At 42.9% G+C, this 15,823-nt stretch overlaps 1 pseudogene; it reads left to right on the forward strand.

The window, feature by feature from the left end:
• Positions 1-1,242: 1,242 nt before the first annotated feature.
• Positions 1,243-12,673, forward strand: LOC109200697 (C-C chemokine receptor type 6-like; annotated as a pseudogene).
• Positions 12,674-15,823: the final 3,150 nt, after the last annotated feature.

The raw sequence follows: 15,823 nt of genomic DNA on the forward strand, positions 1-15,823 counted from the left end.
GTATGTGGGCTTATTTTTGTTACAGGCATATTTAACTGTTGGTGGACAAAAACGAATAATTCAAATTTCCTGTTTAATTATCTGTATTTTAGCAGCTTTGCAGTCACACGTTGTTCAAAGACACGTTGAACGAGCTCGTGTGGGAAACAGCTTCAAAGCCTGCAGACGGATCCTTGCACAGACCCACGTTCATCAATACATCAAATATGAGACATTTAAATCTCACACTTTGCATGTCCTCTGCTTTTTATATGGGTTAGGACTGTCTGTACGTGCTGCCCTCCATCTTCCTCCCTTCATCCTCCTCTGCCTCTCACACTGCTCCCACCCTCGCCGGTTTATATCGGCTCAGATCAGAAACACTGAACAGTTCTGAGTCGTTGTGTTTAAGAAGTGACGTTTGAAGTCTCAGATGATTTAATTCAGTGGAAGGATTTCAAAAAAGGTCAAATGAGGTACTTTAATCTCATTAAGGTGTCACAGTGTCTGTAGGTCACGGCCCACGTGCGACCCGGTTTGATCTCAAGTTTATAATGCTTTATTTAAAAGACAAACAAAGAAACAAAAAAACTTCAAAATTTTTCTTTTTTACTAAAAATAGTTTAAAGATTTCTCCTGGAAAAAGCCCAAAATTTAACAGCGAGCTGATAAAATCTAGTTCAGTAAATCTGAAACTGTTACATTTTATCCACATGTTTAGTTCATCATCTTAGTTCTGAAAAAATGTGGATTTTTTTCTCCAATTCTCAATAATAACAATAATCAATCTTGTTTTTTATGTTAGTAATGAGTCAAACAAGCTCTGAAACAGTCTCACAGCCACAAACAGAGGCCCAACACTTAAACTCAGCAGTAAAAGCCAGTCTGTGAAGATTCTGACTATTTGGATTTGACATCATTATATTTGGTTTGTCTGCATTTAGACCGATTTTAACTTCTCATCCGACAGCATAGTTTTATTGAAAAATAAATAAATTAGCAAGTGAATGAAATGTTATCCAGTGGGCCGGACTGGAAGTTAGAGCTCGCTGGTTTCTTCAGAAATCAGAATCTGATTCAGAGAATCTTCGTTTGTGTTTGAACAATGAAAAAAACTCTGAAATATCATGCGAGCAGCTTAAAGTGCAGTTGTGCAGACACAAAGCCTCTGCACTCTCTTTTTGGTGATTTTCTCACTTCAGTTTGGCTCTTAGTGTTTGTTTTTTGACCTCATTACATCTGAGATGCCCTCTGATAACAATCGGATCATTTTCTGAGCGAAGCACGAAGCACAGCGTACCTGTGCAGGCGTCGCCTCGGGCTGAAAGTGGGTCATTCACAACCAGAGGAACAGCTGAAACAGAACGATGGTTTATTTTCTGAAACCACTAGAAAAGGTGTGAGGAGTTTCTACCCCCGGTGTGTGCAGGGTGCACGCTGTGCCGGATTTATCTGTAGTGTTGGTGCTGAACTCTTCATATCTTCTTTCATCAGACAGCGCGGTGGTCTGTCAGAGGTCAAACCTGCTTTCTAAGCATTAATGATGGCACGAGGATTTTCCTTTGGTGTCATCACACTGACTGCAGGACACACAGAACCTTCTGTTGTTCAATTTTGGCTTTTTCACCACAGATTTTACATCTGGAAGTAAAACTGCAGCTTTAGATCAGGACAGAAATCACAGTAATTCAGCTGTTTGTGAGAATCAGATCAAACTATTCACACAACTGATGTTTCAAAGTTTTCCTTCAAATCAAAGGAAAACTTTGATTCAAATTAAATTTGGTTCAATATTAATAACTATTATTGCAAAATGATTCACACACGATCACACATTTAGAAATCAGACGGTGTGTAAACTTTTACAACTTCAGTGTCCTGAAACTTTTGCATCTGAGTGTCAGACTCGTTCTGCTGAGTTTGCTGTTAAATGGATGAGACCGACTCATCCAGAGAAGAGTTGAGCCAACAGATCGTTATGTGGCGCAGAGACAGGAACACAAAAACCACCAAAGACACTGTGCTGAAGTTTAAGGTCGGAGCTGCTGTGGTGGCGTTCAGTGGAAACATGGCAGAAACAGGAAGCTGTTAGAGGCACAGACCAAAAAACCCACATGTGACTGCGAGACCTTCACTGACTGGTGGAAGCAGACGCCGCGGCTTCAGCTCATGTAGCGCGTCAGACACTTCACGCTGGAGAGATCCTCGATGTAAACATGACTGACCCGAAGACACGAGAAAGGTCAGCTCCAGGACGGCGCCTGGATGGGAACCCAGGCAGCGCAGCAGCAGGACAGCTTTAGGAAAAATTCACGATTTGTGTGTTTTAATTCTTTATAAACAAGCGTTTTTTACAGTGTACAACTTCTGGTTTCTCTGAGCGATGGAGCATTAAATAACACATCAGATCTACAGAGAACAATGGAGGCCGGAGATCCTCGCTGAACCTGAACAACATCAAACGATCAAACCTTCACACACAGCACGTTTCAGGTCCTTCTGAAAATGTCTCCAGTCGGTGCTTCATTCATCATGTTTCTTTTCTTCTCCAGGTCCCAAACATGACGGAGAGTCCTGCAAACGTGACATTCGGTGACTATGACAACAGTGCTGAGACATATATCGATGACGACGGCTTCTGCATCATGGATCCGGACCCCAGTGAGGTCATCGCAAAGACTTTGATCCACTCCATCATCTGTGGATTCGGCCTGTGTTAGAGTGAATTGTTAAATGTTTGTCATTTTTATTCTTACCATTTGTACTTTAACTGTGTGTTGAAAGGAATTCTTTTGTTCTCCCCTCCCCAGATTCTCGAGGTTCTGGGTGAGGGGCTATAGTGTTTTATTGCAGATACATCCTATCTGGAAGATCTGCTTCTTTTGATGTGGTAAAACTTCCTGCCCTTTGTATGGCTTCACTGTGTTATCTAGGGTGAACCATAGATTGGGTGTGGGGAGGTTACCCTCTTTATGACCTAGGATGTTGTTTCTGCTTTATGACCCTTTTGGTCAGCAGTTTACACACACACACACACACACACACACACACACACACACACACGCACTTACAAAACCACAGGCAAGGTACTCTTTGTGTGTATGTATACATCATATGTTAATGACCCTATGCATATTCAAGTAACCTCAATAAAAGGAGTGCTATGGGGAACCTGGCTGAGAGTCTGACGGAGGTCAAGTAGGTGGAACGACACTTGGCTCCAGGCAGGCCTCCCTCATGCATGAGTAACCCAAAGGACTTTGCCTACTTCGTGTCTTGCTTGCTGTGTAATGTTAGGGTTCAATGTTGAGAGAGGAATCCATAAATAACCACAGATCCAGGCGTGTGCAATTAGACAGTATTTTAATAAACACATGTGTGAGTTCAACAACCCAATCAGTGTTGAACTGTCTTTCTCATATTCAGACAACTGTTTTATGGGGTTAAGAATTGTACAGCCCCCTTTTCTGTTACTAGGCAGATTTACGTCACACCAAAACCACAATGACTTTTAACATAGCACATCATCTTCGTGTCGACGGCTGATGCTTCCTGTTAGCCCGCCTTCGCTGTCGCTTATCTCCCTGGAACATCAGGTGCACTTCCTGTAGAAAATGTCACTCATACAGGCACAACTTTGCAGTCTAAAACTCATTTAGTAGGTAAGAGTTTATATCTGTGTGTGTGTGCACGTGCAGGGGCGCGTGCATGCTGTGTACTGCGTACGTGTCTGGATGTGTATGTCTCGCCCTTAAATGCTCTCACATCAGCCCGTTACACTTCTGACCTTTCACCAGAACAGAGGCTCATCCCTCCCTATAATAACCTTACTGGAACTATATATTTAATCTACTGAATAAACACCCTACTCTTTGGGTTGCGCTCGCTCTGCTTTCGGTTTCACTTCTGCAAAAGCACGCCGTTTCCTGTCAGCCTGCAACTCAGTTTTCTCACCCACTGAAGACTTCAGTATAAGAATATAAAAACATTCAAAAACCTTTAAATTATAGATTCAACTGATTATAACTGAACCTGTAATAAAGATTAATATAATACCAATATATTTGAACATCTGAATGCATCTGAATGCAACATCACATGAAATGGTAATGATGATTATAAAATAGCAGCAAATAATAGCAGTAAAATATTTCTCCCCTTCACAGTAATCACGCTGCCTTCAACGTTCCAGCGAATAGGTTCAAGCTACAAACCTATCATTAATTGGTCCTTCGAGCCGGATCCCTGGAGTCGGCATTCACCGAGGAGAGAACCCTGACGTCAGCGAGACGTGAGAATTTGTCATCGGGCCGGTGGATTAGCTGTCCGTTTTCTCTCCCCGACGAATGACGATCGGCGGGATCCGAGGCTGATATTACACGCTAAGCAACGCCGAGTAAGTTGGAAGAGTTGACTGGGTTAGTGTCCCAGAACTGGGTTAGGGTCCCGAGAGAGAGGTTTTGGTAAAATCGCCCAAGGGCCCCCCAAGCGTCCGGTGAGTGTCCGGTTTTGAAATCGCCCTGGGTTTGTGTCCCGAGCGTCCCTTCACTGGGTTTTGAGTCGCGCGACTGGGTTAGGGTCCCAAAAGAGTGTTGCTGTGTTTGTGTGAATGCTGCGGAGCAGGCATGGTCTGTGACACGGTTGTTGTTATCATGGGTTCCCGAGCAAGTAAGACTGCCTCACAGGGAGATGACACATTCATGCAAGAATTCACTCCCAGCAGCGCGAGGTATTTATATTCTCATAACTGTCATGAGCGTAAACTAGTCACGGGAGAATCTCAAATGTTAGAAGTTTTCAGGAAAACAGCAGCCTTGAAGAGCGTGTGGAGAAGGCCAGCCCACATCAGCAGCAGTTAAGATATGCTCTGGTGAATGGCTTCCCCCACCCCTTGCTGACACAAAATGTTTAGATGATTTCCCTGATCAACAACGGCCTGTGCTCCAGACCATTACTTTAACCAGTTGTTAAAAGTAATCTGCATTAAGCTTAAGGTTGCTCAAATTCAGTACAATGACATATGAGATGAAGTAAAATAGGCAAATATTTTAACTAATGACGTGCATAGAGGCACTTGACCTGTTTGAAAGACTGTCGTCTTATTTTGAGCCATTGTTGAGATATAGAGTACGCCTGTGAAAACAACTATTATGCTTGACCCTGTGTGAAACAGCTGAAAACTACATGATGGAGAAGCTGAGTTGAATATGAAAATGTAAGTCTTTGCCACTGTGGGCAAAGCACGCAACCACGGTGTGAGGTTGTGTTGCTGTCTCTTCTGAGCTGATGAGCAAGCTACACATTATCAGATTGGGAGCTGGCTGAGAACTCATCAAAGAAAGGGGAAGAGAACTATGATAACTCGAGTATGTAGTGTATCCGTGAGTTCAGCTTCTTCTTTCAGATGCGCAGCAGTTTTCCTGGATCTTGACTCATGTGTGTAGAGTGTTCATAGCATCAGCATCATGTTTTTGTTTAGTTGCTTTGTTGGGTTGAAAAATAATTAAATAAACTTGTGATCATACTTATGGATCACCATGGCACATATCATCAGCCATATGATTTATTTATGCAGATGAAAAAAGTGAGTGTGAATGTGCCTGATGTCACAGTGTGTGTGTGCGCTGTGTAAATGTAATTGTCACAAATTGTGAGAGCGGTGATTCTGCAGGTCACCAGCTAGTGTAAAGAAAGAAAGAGTAAAAAAGAGACAAAATCTACATTGTAGATGAAAAATCATAGGAAAAAGGTTTTGTGTCTATTAGCCAAGAATAACTATAATCTCATTTTCTGCTTTTAAGAAAGGAGAGTTCTGTGTGTTGGTTAAGCAGTGATGATAATAATGGAAATGTCTTAGTTTTGTCACTTTCAGATGAAAAGCAGACCTGGATCAATTTCCACATGCAGCGGTCGGAAGGAAATTATAGTTTAACATCATTGGAAACATTCAGGCCAAGTTTCTGGCTAACTTATTTACAGCTCCATGTGTCCCTCAACCTCACAAGTGAGCTCTCACTCCTCCCTGAAGACAAGGAATGCAGTTCCAAAGAGTAATAACATGGCAGATAAAGAGACAGCAGCAAGTCCTGAGCAAAGAGACCCAGCAAGCAGCAGCAGTGTGGACAAACAGCAGTGGAGAAGAAGAGCAAACCATCATCCTGACTGGATGAATGACACTGTGTTTCCAACAAGCTGCAAAGTTCACTGTGCTTGTGAAAAGGACTTTTGAGGAGAACTGAGGAGACTGTTGGAGTTTGACATTTGCCACCTTTGGAGAAAATGGCAAGAAGAGACAGTGGAACACAGGATAAAGCTGAAGAAGAACTGCCGGCTGTTGGACTGTTGAAGTGGGAGAGGACAACAGAGTGAGAGTAAGTAAGGACACAGAGGAAAGCTGTTGTTTAATGTGGGAAATCAAAATTTGGGTTAGCCAACCTGGGGAAAAGAAAACTGACTGCTTAAGTGGAAAATTGTGAAGGAGTCTGAGCCACTACAAAAAGAAACATATACAAAATCACACACACAAGCAGAACATGCATTAACCCTACTAACACAAACACAAGAGAGCTCATGAAGATTAGGCAGCATCTTGAGCATGTGAGTCTGTTTATCACCTCGTGTGATGCAAAGACCAGTGGACTCACAGCACATTAGTTAAGAAAGGATCAAATAATAGCAGAGGAGTGTGTAGGAAAGGCAGCTTTAAGAACATGCCCTGCTGGAGATGCAGCTCCAGACACATTGATTAAACCTGCTTAATAACACAAACACACATGCAATGAAAATCAGCTTGTTATCTCTCATCAGTGTTAAAATAGTGTCAATTTAACAGACATTTGTTATCAAATGCTGAATTTATCCAATGCTGACAGTTAACTCTCTGGGTTACAGGACAACAGTTTAATTTTTGTGGGAAAAAAGATTCTGGTTTGACCAACCAGTGATCAGACAATAAATTTAGTTGTTAATATAGTAAATTGGGAGATGCTTTCTGCCTGATTGATGCAGCACAAGTAATTTACTGTATGAGGGAAATTCCATTTTTGTGATGATATTTTGAACATGCATTTCTGTTGTCCTGTCATCTTAGTGGGTTAATAGCTGATATGCAAATTAGTTGATGGTTCTTAGATTAATGAAAGGTGATTGAATTCTAGCACGAGTGAATGGGATGTGTTGGAGTTTGTTAGAGTGGAGACTCTAAAACACTGAGTTTCCTGTTGTGATGTGCGAGTGAATCCTGCACCCAGATACACAACTCTGAATACATGAGAACAAACTTCCTTTGCGAAATGCATGACAACATGTTACATGTTTTATGATGATGGGGAAAAAGGAAAACTAAATAAAATTTGTGGCCTAAATGAGTGAAGAGCACAGACATAGGGATTAAAATTCATAGCTAATGAGACATGAGGCTTATGTTGTGTGTTGTGTGGCTGATGGTTGGTTTTGAATTAATCTAGCTGATGATTTTTCTTTTGTTGTGAAGTTGAGCCTGCCAATTAGTATGATGGGTTGATAAATCATGCTAATGGTTTGATTTACCCTCCTGAGATGAGGAGTGTGTGTCATGACTTAACGAGGCCTTTTTATTTTGATACTTTCACAGTGCACTGAAAGTTTTGTTTGATGATCTCTGTTTGAGCAGATCTGCACGATTAGAACAGAAGCGCTATACGACACGTCGTCGAGAAAATTGTTGCAAGTGAGTTTCTCCACATTAAAATGGGCTCTGGAGAAAGTCACTTATCTGGGACAATTAGAAAATAGGTCCCTACCCAAAAAAGGATTAAGCGAGATAATCCAATATAAAGTTCTTCTTTTCTTTTTGAAATGACGTCATTTTGCTGAGAAGTGGAAATGAAAATGCGACAATAATTTCCACTGTCAGCAAAGAAAGAATGAATGAATGCATGAATGAATGAGTGAGAGAAAATAAAACTGACTTGACACCAGTATGCAAGATTGCACCTCCACCTTGACCTGACAAAAGGGTGGATGTATGTATGTATGTATGTATGTATGTATGTATGTTTCTTTTTACAGGAGCAGAAAGATGACAACAACATCGAGGTTGCGTGATGATTTAACCTTTTAAATGCCACTTTCTGTGTCTTTGCATCTACCAGGGGTGTTATTCACTACCTTGTGTTGCTCACAGAGGTAACTGTGAGAAAGTGTGTATACACCTGCGCAGCGCTAACTTTTCTACAGCATTACAGTTTTCATGTGAGTTGATCATGTGATTTATACCAGGACAGCTGGTTGATGTTTTTCTACTACAGGATTTCTGGGTTCATGTGTGAAGAAAACTGTGCTTACAGGTTATGAGTTGGTGATGCTGTTACACTGTGTTTTTGGGGAAATGTGAAGGTTACTGTGACGATGTGAATAACATGTGAGACATTTCCTGTGTTGAAACTAGTGTCACTTCTTTCCACAGCTATGGATGGCTAACTTTATGGTCTTTTTATAGCACCTCTGGAACCTGTCAACTTGTGCCTGACCTCCAGGATTATCCATGTGTGTTGCTAATGTTTGTTTTTCTAAGAGTGCATGTAGAGGATTCAGCAGAGATGGACAAGTAGCATGAGAAAGCAAATAAGAGATGCAGTGTTTGTGGAATAGTTTAATATGGGGCTCATTAGCTGGCCACTACTGAGCTCCTAGTGTTAAATACATGGAGTGACTTTGCTTAAGGGAAGTCACCAATTACATTAATGCTAACTGAGTACATGGGATGATCCATGTCTGAGGCAAATTATGCCAATAATTGTGGTTTACTGATTTGAGAAAACCTGCACATGACACTTGTCCTGTTGATGCTTTATTACTCTTATTATACAATTGTTTATAAGTGTGGAGTTTGATTTCACTTCCAGATCTTGTTTTCCAGGCCATGATGGTGTGTATGATGGCTCCAGACGGAGCCAGATGTTGAGCACACTTACTGTGCAAAACACACTAACATCTTTTCTTGCAGGGTTACGGCGCTGCTCCAGAGGAGATGCCATGATGTTGCCTGGGACATGATCTAGCTAACCTTTTTCTTTAGGACAGGAATCTAGGTTTGATGAGTTGACTCATGGGAGTGTCCATGCGTCAAGAGGAGGGGTCCAGAATTACATGAATTACATGAAACTATGTTTTCTATGTTTTCTAAACTATGTTTTTATGTTTGTTGCGGTGATTTGTGTGATTAACAGTTCATTTACGGGTATTAAACTTATGTAAAGTGGTGCATCCATGTTCAGATGAGGCTTTGATGGTCCATAAATGAAGCTCACTGAACTAAAGAATGTGGTTTGATGATGATTGACATGCTTTAGGAGTTTTTCCTCCTAGCAAGGAAATATAGGTGCAGCAGTTAAAGTATTGCTGAAAGGAATCTCCTGAGAAATCTTCAGAGGCCCAGTGAGAAGCGAGAACCATCCCAGGCAGAGCTGACAGTCCAGGCAGTGGTTGAGGTCAAAGGTCGAGTTGTTTGGGGCCCATCATGAGATCAGACTTTGGAGCCACAGCAAGGACCACGAAGCTGCGAAGGATGAGAGCTGTGCCAAGGGGGCTTTCCAGAGGCCAACAGAGGAGATTGTGGACGACAGACGGGCACCTGAAGGATGAGGGGAGCGTGCCAAGCTCCACCGACAGCGCAGGGGGAGTCCAAGGATGACATCATGATTCTGTGAAAAGCACAGGAACCAGAAGCTATGGTGGTGATGATAGCAGTTTCCTATGAACATCACCTAATGCTGTGTCGCTGTGCTGTGCGTACGATGGCACACTGAGGACTGCTGGGATCATAACAGCAGTAAGATAACTGGATCCAGCACCCTTTCCACAGAGAGGTTTTCCTGCACAGGATGGACAATGGAGGAGTCATATGTATCCCCCTCGCAGGACGGAGGCCTGAAGTGAGGTGATGGGGGTTGGTAGAGGCCATAAAACTAGAGTGTTGACGAGGTCTGCAGCTTTGAAGATGAGACCCATGTTGACAAGCAATAAAACCACCTGGTATGTTTGACTGTTTATTCTACATACATTTGGACTCTGGTCCTATGAACAGTGATGGGAACATCTGGAAGAGACAATTATGACGCCCTATAGAGCTTAAACCACTCTACAGTGAGACATGCTATTTACATGTCTTGCGGAGGAGCACCACCAAACTGGAGTGTTTTTGAAGTGTTGCTTTCTTATTTTAACTATTACAGTAACAATTCATTTGTTTGCTTATGTATAGGATGCATTTTACCATGTATAAGATCACTGTTAACTAAAATGATTTCTGATACATTTGTTAATTATGTACTTTTACAACAATATGAAATGACTGAAATGAATGACATGACAGAGGCCTGTGTATGAATGACGCCTGCACTGAAAATGTTAAGCAAGAGGTGCATTACTGAGAATATACTACATAGGAATAATTTGGAGCATAAAAATTACAAAACAGGAGGGAAATGTTAGAGTGAATTGTTAAATGTTTGTCATTTTTATTCTTACCATTTGTACTTTAACTGTGTGTTGAAAGGAATTCTTTTGTTCTCCCCTCCTCAGATTCTCGAGGTTCTGGGTGAGGGGCTATAGTGTTTTATTGCAGATACATCCTATCAGGAAGATCTGCTTCTTTTGATGTGGTAAAACTTCCTGCCCTTTGTATGGCTTCACTGTGTTATCTAGGGTGAACCATAGATTGGGTGTGGGGAGGTTACCCTCTTTATGACCTAGGATGTTGTTTCTGCTTTATGACCCTTTTGGTCAGCAGTTTATACACACACACACACACACACACACGCACTTACAAAACCACAGGCAAGGTACTCTTTGTGTGTATGTATACATCATATGTTAATGACCCTATGCATATTCAAGTAACCTCAATAAAAGGAGTGCTATGGGGAACCTGGCTGAGAGTCTGACGGAGGTCAAGTAGGTGGAACGACACTTGGCTCCAGGCAGGCCTCCCTCATGCATGAGTAACCCAAAGGACTTTGCCTACTTCGTGTCTTGCTTGCTGTGTAATCACGCTGCCTTCAACGTTCCAGCGAATAGGTTCAAGCTACAAACCTATCAGCCTGATTGGCAACGTCCTGGTGATGGTGACCTACATCTTCTACAAGAGAACCAAGACCATGACGGACGTCTACCTCTTCAACGTGGCCGTGGCCGACCTGATCTTCGTGGCTACGCTTCCGTTCGTCATATACAACGAGCAGCACGATTGGTCGATGGGCAGGGCGGCCTGTAAGGTGCTCCGGTCGTCCTACAGCATTAACCTCTACAGCGGCATGCTGCTGCTCGCCTGCATCAGCTGCGATCGGTACATCGCGATTGTTCAGGCGACGCGCTCCTTTGGGGCGCGCTCCCGCGCCCTCGTCTACAGCCGCCTCATCTGCTCGGCTGTTTGGGTGTTTGCAGTGGCGTTAACTCTGCCCACGCTCATCAGCTCAACCAGACTGAAACTGCGGCGCTCGTGAAGCTGCTGGTACCCAGCCTCCAGATGGCCGTTGGCTTCCTGCTGCCGCTGTGCGTGATGGCATTCTGCTGCTCCTCCATCATCTACACGCTGCTGAGGGCACAGAGCAACCAGCGGCACAAGGCCGTCCGGGTGGTGTTGGCGGTCGTTGTGGTCTTCGTTGTCTGCCATCTTCCGTACAACGTGACCCTGCTGATCCACACGCTGTCTCTGTTCAAGCAGAGGAGCTGCGACGCAGAGAAGCTCAAACTCAAATTTCTCAACATCTGCAGGACCGTCGCATACCTGCACTGCTGTCTCAATCCCTTCCTCTACGCCTTCGTCGGGGTCAAGTTCAGGAACCACTTCCGCCAGATCATGCTGGACCTCTGGTGCTTCAGCAAAAGGTACATCTACACCGCTCGCTTGTCACGTGGCACGTCCGAGATCTGCATGTCAGGGCTGAAGTCGTCGGAAGGCTCCAACAACATGTCGTCATTCAGCGCGTAACACTTGAGCTATGAAGGGAAATCAGTCCGGCGCTCATCTCAAGCTTTGCTGTGAAACTGTGCTTTAATAATAGAGACTGTGAGATGTTCTCATCTAACTGCATCCAGTTTATATGACACAAAACTGGACATTTTTCATTCACAGGTGTATAAAGTCCAACACTTGTCCACAGAAACACAGGTGACCACAGCAGCTTATTAAAACTATAAGCACAGCAGCAGAATCTCACACTTTGACTTCACGTATTGTTCTTGTGATTTAGAAGTAACTGTGTCATGCAGGTTGCTAACTGTACTCTTTGCTAATGAAGTTTGATGCTATAGATTGCATCTCTAACTTTTTATAACGGGCAGGTTTGGATGTTTGGGGCATCGAGGTCGGTTTTCTGACTTCCAAAGCTTTTGTGACATGAACATGTAAACACATAATCCTGCAGTCTGAGAACGAAGCGCCCTGTTGGAATAATTTGGTATTACAGTCGAGGCGTTTATTCCTGTTCTCGTGTCGCCAGCAGGAGCTTCTTTTTTGTGTATGATGATTAAATCTGCTGTTTTTAAAGATAAGAAGCTAAACTTCCTCATTTTCTGGATCTTCCCGTAACTGTCACTTGAACCTCATCTTCTTTTCTTGACCCTGCTGTACACGTGCCCTGCTGCTTTTAATATTTGGCATTTTGTAGATCTGTGTTTTTGTGCATTATTTGAATAAAACTGTAAGAAAATATCAGAGGTTTTAATCAATATTAATTATTAATTTAACTGGATGTGCCAAAAGTTTGCAGACTAAAATGTATTTTAAGATATTGTCTGCGTGGGTTCTCTGTGGATAGAGATCATCAGTTCTGAGTATCATGTCTGAGAGGAAGTGGGTAACCCGAGCAGAGCAGCGGGCCGAGCACAGGGCTCTGGGGAACGCCACAGCTAAACTGGGCTACGGAGGAACAGGAAGCTGGGAAAACTAGATCTTGATCAGATTAACAGTGAAAGGAGAAGTGTGGCAGCAGATTGTGACACCGTGTGCGGTTGCCAACAATGACTTTCTCAGATGTGCTGATAAGCAGAGGTGTCACAGGGTACAGACATGAGCACAGATAGACTCGATGTGTGCTCAATAATCCAGCTAAGGAAACCCCAGAGGGTCGATTCTGATCATCTGATTGGAGCGTGAATCTTTCATTGCTCATCCAAGTGACTTTGGTCTCAGCCTTACAAACTCTAAGGTTAAGTTACCTGTTTCATGCTCTTGCAGCTTTACTGTGGAGGTCAGTGACCTCTGCGCAGGTCAGACTTTTGGAAGCACAAAACATTTTATTGAGCACTGATGTGTGAGTTCATGTTGTACCTCAGATGTCATTGTCTGTGTGACGTAAAGACCTCAGGACAGGAAATAACATATGAAACTGTCATTAATGGAGACATTATGATCACTGGAGCAGGAAACTGTGTCTCTAATACACTAAATTAGTTTCAATCAAACTCTGAGCTGGGGTTTGTAGTTCCTCTGCAAAGTTTCCATAGTGATTAAAAAAGTGAGGACAAAGCTGCTGTACTGACCAGAAAAATGTCCAAAACCTTTCAAAAGTATCACAAAGTGTTAGACTGTGTGTGTTTGAACAGCTGTACCTCAGACATAAACCACTCTATCAAATGCTGGCTGCCCTAAAACTGAAACTCCAGACTGTGTCAGTCACTGCTCCAGAAACCTCGATAACAGATCAGTCCACACTTTAACAATGGCAGCACTCTGCTGGAAGCTGCTGCATCAGCATGAACTATGAACACATTACTACAGTACAGGCAAATATGCACTAGTAACACTGTTGTATTATTACTGTTAAGGTTTTACCCATAGTTTTTACATCCTTACATGGTCACACTAATAAGTACATCGAGGCTTTGTTTGTTAGATCCAGACAACGGTGACTGGGTCTGTGTTACCTGTTATAGAAATACAGCCATGTGTGGGATCCACAAAAACCCTGAATCTCAAATAAAAGCTCATAAAAAACATTTCTACGACCATCAAACAGATCTCGCAGATCCCAAAACTGCAGGTTTCATCACGCTCCGACCAAAAGTCACTGAACCGCCTCAAAAGTGGACCACAAACATGCTTCACGTTCGATAAACTACAACATGAAGTGAGACTTTCCCGCGCTGTGATTCCACGAAAAGGCTACGTCTCTTCTCTGAACACCTCCACCTTGGACAATGACGCACAGCCGTTTCCAGCCTGGTTAGAGACTTTGTGTCGTAAATTTTGCGTCACATGTATTTCTCACCTTCCAACTTTTGACTTGTGGAATTGACGTAAACTCAGTGATGTTACCGTAATTCTACTGTGAGCCATGCAAATCAGCCAATAGAAGCCGAAGTTATGGCCCCTCAGGTCCAGTCTATTTAGTCATCTGTGGGGCACAACGTCAACCATCCCATCATACTGAGTGTGAGGGTAATTCTTCAAAAAATATTCAAACCACAAACATTTTTTAGGCCTGTAAATAAAGTTAAATCATTTCTAAATCATTTCTTTTTAAATCACACCGGCTGTGTCCTCATTAAACTGTGACATTTCTGTGTTTGCACAGATGATGTTCATATGTGGATTCCTGGTTTCCTGGAGTTTATTGTCCACTGCAGCATATTTGTAGTTTGTAAGCAATAAAATACAAACAAATTAGGTGATAAAAAATATTCTTGCTTCTCTATGCTCCAGCGTCGGTACCTTTGACACAGTAACATCTGCTGTAATGTTTACACCTCTAAAGAAAGCGTTAGCTTTAATTTGATACCAACATTGTTTACACAGAGTTTGTAATTGCAGAGAAATACTCCATTCATTTTGGTCATGCCATTATCAGAAAGATGGAGCACATGTAGAAATGACGGCTCCTTTTTCTTTTCCAGTGCTTTGCTTCTAACAAACACATGCACTGTATAAAAATGCAGCTGCAGCCACGGCGGGCTGACCACTTACATGCATGCATACATATGACCACCAGGGGGCAGGATAGGAGCATTACTGCACGCATAGCTTCGTTGGTAGTTTCATGGATCTGAGGAGCGTCTCCGCGGGGAACGGCAGCGGTCTCTGCGGTCAGGAGTCACAGCATCAGCTGATTTATGAGCATCCACCTCTCGTCAGCCCCGGGCTCATTCCAGATGACTCGCTTTATGTTTTTCAGTTATTATGGATGAGCTGAGGTAGCGCTGAGTCCATGTTTGGCGCCTCAGTGGCTCAGAGAGGTCTCTCCTGTGGGGCCTTTTCATGAGGGACGTCAGAACATCTGGTACCTGATAACGAAAGCACTGGTTTCACTCTTACAGCTGATTCATTCTCCCAGGAGTCGTCACTGACGCATCGTCCTGGTAGAACAACATGTTTGTTATCCAGTCTTTATCTGGTCGCAGTTAGTAAATCTACGCCTGGTTTAATGAGACAAATCACAGCTAATCACACTTTGAGCTTCTTTGCAAGTTGATTAGAAGTTAAATTTGGAGACGTGCAACATTTCTTACACAGATTACAAAAGTGTAGCCAAAGTGCCTTAAACCTGTATTTTTCTCCCATGTCCAGCAGGGGGCGACTGTGCTGTAAACAAAAGTATGATTTTTGAAGAACCTTTCAAAGGTTTTTTTGGACATTGGCTGTTTTTCACTCATTTCCAGATGTTGTTCACTTGTATCTGACCGTTTTCAGAGGAGTGTTTTTGACCTATGAATCATTCCAGTGTTGTGTCGTCACAGCTTAGCAAAGAGCTGCATCTTTGGCCTCTTTGCCATCAGCAGCCTGTCACACAAACACATTTGTTCACCGTTCTTTAGTCGGATCTTTGAAAAATTACAGAGACAACACATTGAGACAGCATGAAGG

The sequence above is a fragment of the Oreochromis niloticus genome, unplaced genomic scaffold (genome assembly GCF_001858045.2).
Source record: "Oreochromis niloticus isolate F11D_XX unplaced genomic scaffold, O_niloticus_UMD_NMBU tig00006613_pilon, whole genome shotgun sequence".
Lineage (NCBI taxonomy): Eukaryota > Metazoa > Chordata > Actinopteri > Cichliformes > Cichlidae > Oreochromis > Oreochromis niloticus.